The 7,370-nt window shown below is 33.0% G+C and overlaps 1 long non-coding RNA gene across 1 annotated transcript; it reads right to left on the reverse strand.

The window, feature by feature from the left end:
• Window positions 1-3,443: 3,443 nt before the first annotated feature.
• Window positions 3,444-4,431, reverse strand: LOC128295282 (uncharacterized). The gene is made up of 2 exons (XR_008285634.1): window positions 4,274-4,431; window positions 3,444-3,652 (listed from the first exon to the last, which is right to left on the reverse strand). It is a non-coding gene; the product is annotated as an uncharacterized LOC128295282 (long non-coding RNA).
• Window positions 4,432-7,370: the final 2,939 nt, after the last annotated feature.

Here is a 7,370-nt window from a genome sequence, read left to right on the forward strand (position 1 = left end):
CTATTTTATTTAATCTAGTCCTCTGCTTTGAGAACTCACATTTAAGCTCAATCCAACAACTCATATCATTATTGTATACTTACCTTGTTGCTATTGTATGCAAGTAACATGAAAATACAAGCAATTTATATGACTTTAAATTATAAACATATAAACCAAAATTTCCAGCTGCTTGTCGATCACTTTCATTTTTCCTTTCCTTTCCTTCTTGATGATTCGGTGTTGTCGTTAACTACAAATAATCATAAAACAGATCCCATTATCAGATTTCAATCAAAACAAAATCAAATATCAATTTTTTTAAAAATTTTACAAATTATTCAATTTAGTCCCTAAAATTGGGACAAGCTTAACTTTCAATATAAAGCCTCGGAGTAAAATTTGATTTCACCAAAAATCATTAGGGACCTTATATTTTATATTCAATTAGGTTCCTAATGTACGAAACTAATAATTAAGCTTTACAATTTAGTCTTTTTTATATACTAAGCTTAATTTCTAACAAATTAACACCAAAATCATTCAATCCTCTATCATGGCAACTTTCTAAAACTTTAAAAGTTTTGCAAATTAGCACATGGGTGTGCTAGATCAAGCTCCCTTGATTCAATTTCCATAAAAATCAAAGAAAAATGGCTAATGACTTACTTGCATTAAAGCCAAAAAGATTTAAAACCCTAGATATGACATTTTTCCTCTTCTTATTTATTTATATTTGGATGGAGAAGATGCAATTCTCTCACTTCCCACCGAACATTCATATATATATATTAAGATTAAATGGTTAATTAGCATAATTAGCCTTACTTTAATTTAATAAACTTTAATTTAATTAATTATTAATCATATGGTCCAATTATATGAATTTTAACATGGTATAGTTGCTGTTTGAACCTTGGGTTAATTACAATTTAATTCCCTAATCCATTTATTAATTAAAAATCTATTGCGATTGGACTTTACAATTTAATCCCTAAACCCTAATTACTTACAATTTTGGCTAAATGGCTTAACAAATTTTCAATTCAATATGATAACCCCATAAATATATCTATTAAATATTTACGTACTCAATTTACAAAAACGGGATTCTGAAACTGCTTTTTCCAACACCATTGGAAATTAGGTCGTTACGCGCTATATCATTAGAGTTGGTCTCAATTTTCTTCACTTCGGCACCTTCAAGAGTATCAAAAATTCCATGACCTCAGTGTTGTGATACCCACTCTGAATGATGATTTCCTTGAGCTCGACCCATTATCAACTTCCTACACTAACTTAATCACATTGTTAGGTCCCTCATGGCGCTATTTGGCCAATTTAGGTCTCAAAATGGCATAAATCTAATAAAAACCATTTTTTAATAACAAAAGCTAAAAATCGACAAAAGAAAAGAAAAGACACCTAAAATACTTGAGAATAATCACCTTTACTGTAATGGAGAGCCTAATTTGACATATCAAATTACGAAAGATAAAAAAAAAAGTGTGCTTTGAACCTAATTTGTTGTTTATATGGTATTGAAGATAATATTGATGAACATATTATTCTTAGTTGTAATTGGTTAGGTGAATATGGTATGAGGCTTGATTTGGCCTTCAAGTGCTAAGAGATCGAATTCAATCATTTGACAAATGCTTCTTAGAGTTGTTGCAAATGCCTTGTATGAGCTAGGATGTTAAAGCTAGGATTATTGCTGTGACATCTGGAAAGCTAGGTGTGAGGCTATAATTGGAGGCGAGAAACTTTATTTTGGAAAGAATTTTTCGAATGATTAATTGCTAGGTGACAATCAAGACTGATTCCCAGACTATTACTTTAGATATTAAGAAGAAGAGTCAAGATTGAAGATGAAGATTAGGCCAATCCTTCAAGATTTTGATAAACTAGTCATGCAACTTTCTTATGTGAAAGTCAACGTTATTAAACGAGAAGCCAATAGGGAAGCAAATTGGTTTGCTAAATAGAGATGTAGAGAAATGCATATTTCTAGTTGTTTGAATCAACTACCATCTTCCTTGGTCTTTATTCATGATAAGGATGGTTAATCAGCACCTCCATCTTTCTGATGCAAGGATCCAGGATAAGCTTAGAGGATACCGTGGTCTTCTCATGTTAGTTTATCTGGGTTATTTGTTTGATGTTTTTTAAACTTTGTATGTTTGTTTGTTCTTTTTGGAATGAAAGTTTTTATAGCTAAAAAGAAAAAAAAATAGAAACATCCATTTTATAATTGTTATACCAACAAATAGAGAAAGCCAAAGCACACAACAAAATCATCGCTCAAGGAAAGCATAAGGCCTACAAGTCCCAAATATCTTGCATTACTTGGTGGCAATTGAGATGTAAGCCATGTAACTTTCAAAAATCAGATTAACTAAGAAGGATCCTAAAGTAACCCAGGTTATAAGGCCAACAAATTAACTATTAAAGAAAAAAGTAAATTAGCTTAAAATTAGTGATCATTAACTTCGTTATGAGTCACCCCCTTAATAAACAAGCTAACTATATACGTATCGTTTCCTTTTCTCTCGCTCAACTCTTATACACTCCTTTTTTGTTTGTTTAAATCCTTGGTTTTCTTTATTATCACACAACTTTTTTACTAAATTATCAGAAAATACTTGGAAGCTAAAACTTTGATATCTCCTTACTTATATTTATCATGCTAGAAATCTTTGTTCTCAAAGTGCAGTTTGTCTAATCCATATTAAAATGAGGTAAACTGTAACACTCCTTACCCGAGACTGTTGCCAGAATCGAGCACGAGGCATTACTAAACTTATTCTATCCCTTAAATAAGTTTAAATTGTTTATTTAAACATTTCGGAATGTGCTGCCATTCTGCGTCGTAGTCGCCAAAAAATTCATATCTTGAGTTCCGAAACTCGAAATTAAGATCCGTAAATTTTTCCTGAAACTAGACTCATATATATATCTACTAATTTTTTTCATAGATTTTTGACTTGGCCAATTAGTACAGTTTATTAGTTAAAGTTTCCCCTGTTTCAAAACTCGACTACACTAACCTCTTGTTACTATGAACCATGTTTCTTCCTGTACAAAATTCATATCACTAAGCCGTTTGTTTCTCTTAAAACTAGACTCAACAAGGATTATAACCATATAAAGTATACCTTCTAATTAGTTTTTTACAATTTATGGTGAATTTCCAAAGTTGAAACTGGGGTTCCAGAAATCGCTCTGACCCTGTTTCACTAAAACTCAAATATATCATGAAATATAATACCTTTACCTATTTTTCTTATTCCATAAGAAAATAGACATAATAAGCTTTAATTTCATATATTATTCATCTTCAAACTATGTTTATACAATTTTAGTGATTTTTCAAAGTTACGTCATTGCTGTTACTTGAATCTGTTTTAGGTTACTTTCACATTTTCATAATTTTCATGTGATAATCACCATTCAATCATACATATTAATAAACATGCATATCATCGGCCATTTTATTAGCTAATCACTAGAAAGTATTTACACATCATTCATTGTTCATATTATACCAAAAGTGGCTAAGTTTCTATACATGCCATACACAAAACAAAACGCCTAATTATACCGAGTTATTTCTTTGATAGTGTGATCGGCCTCCGACGTTTCCTTCGATCCCCGAGTGGCTAGATAAGTACTATAAGAAGAAGAAAATAAAGAGATTAAGCACTAGGCTTAGTAAGCTTACAAGCAAATAAATCACAACATTCAACATAATGGATAATTATGCATAATATCATCTAACATCATAAATTTCTTTACTTCTCAATTTCTATCTTCTTCTTTATTCCTTACCTTCTTTCTTACTTGACCTTTCCTTTTCATAAGTATAATCTACTTTTCCTTTGCTGTTAATTCACTGTAATTTAACTCGTATCCTGACCCGTTGAACCACTCGGAATACTAAGGATACTAGGGTCGCTCTGTCTATCAATATCCCGCCAATGCCATGTCTTTGACATAGACTTACATGAATTATTCTGTCTCCAATGCCATATATAATATGGACTTACATGGCTCAATCCTGTCTCCAAAGCCATATTTCTAATATGGACTTACATGGCTCATTTCGTTCTCGTCTCTGTCAACCCTAATATCCTAACATTCCTAGGGTTTAACCGGCTTTCTAACACTTTTCCTCTGTCACTTCACCTTAAATTCGACTTTAAATATTTTCATAACATAAATATATAAATGCTGAAATTGACAATAATAATGTAAAATAAAAGAATATTGCATTTATTTACTGTAAACTTACCTCGATACAAAATGTGACTAAACTTTACAATTTAGTCCTTTACTTTTTCTTTTCCCCGATCTACTCTCGAATTTCGCTCTTCTTGATCTATAATAGCAAATTTAGCTTATTTAATATCAACATTTATCAAAACAACCCTTTACTCAAACTTTGGAAAAATTACATTTTGCCCCTAAACTTTCACATATTTGCACTTTTGCCCCAAGGCTCGTAAATTAAACTTCATCCTATTTTCTTATGTTTTATGACATGCTGATCATTTTTCCTTCTATGGCAACATCAAATTCACACACTAACATGTACTTATGACTATTAGGTATTTTTACCGATTAAGCCTTTTACTCGTTTTCACTTAAAACCAAGTAGCACAAGTTGTCTAACATAATTTAAAACCTCATATTCCATCATAAAACATCAAAATACACAAATTTCACCTATGGGTATTTTTCCAAATTTGATTCCTAACTTAAATTATTGCTAGCATAAGCTTTATCGAGCTACGGGACTTCAAAAACGTAAAGATCATTAAAAGCGGGCTTGGAATCACTTACTATGAAGCTTGAAAGTTGAAGAAACCCCAGCTATGGAGAGAGGTAAGGTTCTGCTGGTAACTTGAAGAAGATGATACAATTTTATCATCTTTTTACCTTTTATTAATGTTAATAACCAAATGACCAAAATGCCCTCCTTACTAAACTTTCAAAATTCCTTCCATGTCCTAATTTTGTCCATGAACTTAAAATTGGTCAAATTACCATTTAAGATCTCCTAATTAATATTCCAAAATAATTTCATACTAAAACTTCTAGAATGCAAGTTTTGCAAATTATTCAATTTAGTCCCTAACCTCAATTTAAGCACTTTATGCATAGAATTTTATCACGAATTTTTCACACAATCATGTAATCATACCATGAACCTCAAAATAATAATAAAATATTTTTTTTTACCCTGAATTTGTGGTTTCGCAACCACTGTTCCGTTTAGGCCCTATTTCGGAATGTTACATTTCTCCCCCCCTTTAGGGATTTTCGTCCCGAAAATCTTACCTGTGAAGAGATATGGGTACTGTTTTTGCATAGCCTCTTCGGGTTCCCATGTAGCCTCGTCTACCCCATGTCTATTCCATAGTACTTTCACAAGTACAATACTTTTGTTCCTTAATTGCTTTACCTCTCGAGCTAGAATCTTTCTGGGTTCTTCACCGTAAGTCATGTCCGGTGAATCTCAACCTCTGTTTGAGAAATCACATGTGACGGATCTGAACGATAACGACGTAGCATAGACACATGAAATACATTATGAATCTTCTCTAACTCAATCGGTAAAGCTAACCGATATGCTAATGGTCCGACTCTCTCAATCACTTCAAACGGTCCAATAAACGTGGACTTAATTTGCCTTTCTTGCCAAATCTGAGAACTTTCTTCCACGGGGATACTTTCAAAAAAACTTTGTCACCAACTTGATATTCGATCTCTTTTCTTTTTAAATTTGCATACGACTTCGCTCGTCAAGTCGCTTTTAAACAATTTCGATAACTTTCACTTTTCTTCCGTTTCTTTAACTAGATCAACCCAGAAATCGGCTTTCTTTAAGCTCATCCAATATAAAGGTGTGCGGCATTTACGTCCATACAAAGCTTCATAAGGTGCCATCTTCAAACTTGATGATAACTATTATTGTAGGCAAACTCTACCAATGGTAAGTATTTTCCCAACTACCTTGAAATTCTAATACACAACATCTAAGCATATCTTCAAGGACTGAATAACTCTCTCGATGACCATCGATTCGAGGGTGAAAAGCCGTACTAAAACTCAACTTCGTACCTAAAGCCTCTTGTAACTTCTTCCGAACCGTGAAGTAAATCTTGGATCTCTCATCGAAATGATTGATAATGGCACTCCATGTAGTCTAACTATCTCTCGAAATGTATAACTCACCAACTTGTCAAGTGAATAATCCATACGGATTGGGATAAAATGAGCCGACTTAGTTAGCTTATCAATCACAACCCATATTGCATCTTTCTTTTTCAGTGTTAACGGCAATCCTGTCACAAAATCCATAGTAACTCTGTCCCATTTCCATTCCTAACTAGCACAGTTGCAATAATCCGAGGGTACCGATGTTCGGCCTTTACCGTTGACAAATCAAGCATCTAGAAACAAACTCAAATATCTCTTTTCATTCCTACCCACCAATACAATTTCTTCAAATCATTATACATTTTTGTACCGCTGGATGAATAGATAAAGAAGCGCTATGTGCTTCTGTAAAATCTTTCAATAAGCTCATCATTCTTGATACACAAATTACGTCTCTAAACATCAAACAACCATCGAACCAATCCGAAATCGATTCTATGCGACTCACATTGAACTCTTTTAGCTTGTAACTCATTATCATCTTTCGAGCTTCACAAATCTCTTCAAGAAATACGGTTTAGCTCTAAATTCAGCTAAAATAGAACCATCATCGACATGGCTAAATTGGTATTCAAAGCTCGTAATGTAAATAAAGTTTCTGCTTAAAGCGTCAAGAACTACATTTGCCTTACGGGTGATAATCAATCACTAACTCATAATCTTTAAGCAATTCCAACCATCTTCTTTGCCTCAAATTCAAATCTTTTGAGTCATCAAGTATTTCAAGCTTTTATGATCGGTAAATATCCAAGCACCTTTCACCATACAAATAATGTCTCCAAATCTTCAATGCAAATACAATAGCACTAGCTCTAAATCATGTGTCGGATAATTTTTCTCATGTGGCTTCAATTGTCTAGAGGCATAAGCAATTACCTTTCCTTCCTGCATGAGTACACAACCGAGCCCATTCAAGGATGCATCATCAGAATCACAAATTCTTTACCCGGTTCCTATTTGTACTAAGATAGGAGCTTAGTCAACAATGCCTTTAACTTGTCAAAACTTTGTTGGCACTTCTCATCCATTCAAACTTAACATCCTTCCGTAGCAGGTCTCGTCAATGGGGTAGCTATCATGGAAAACCCTCCACAAATCGTCTATAATATCCGCAAGACCAAGAAAACTTCTAACTTCGATACATTTCTAGGAGGCTTCCAATCAAC

This window comes from Gossypium arboreum, chromosome 7 (genome assembly GCF_025698485.1).
Source record: "Gossypium arboreum isolate Shixiya-1 chromosome 7, ASM2569848v2, whole genome shotgun sequence".
Lineage (NCBI taxonomy): Eukaryota > Viridiplantae > Streptophyta > Magnoliopsida > Malvales > Malvaceae > Gossypium > Gossypium arboreum.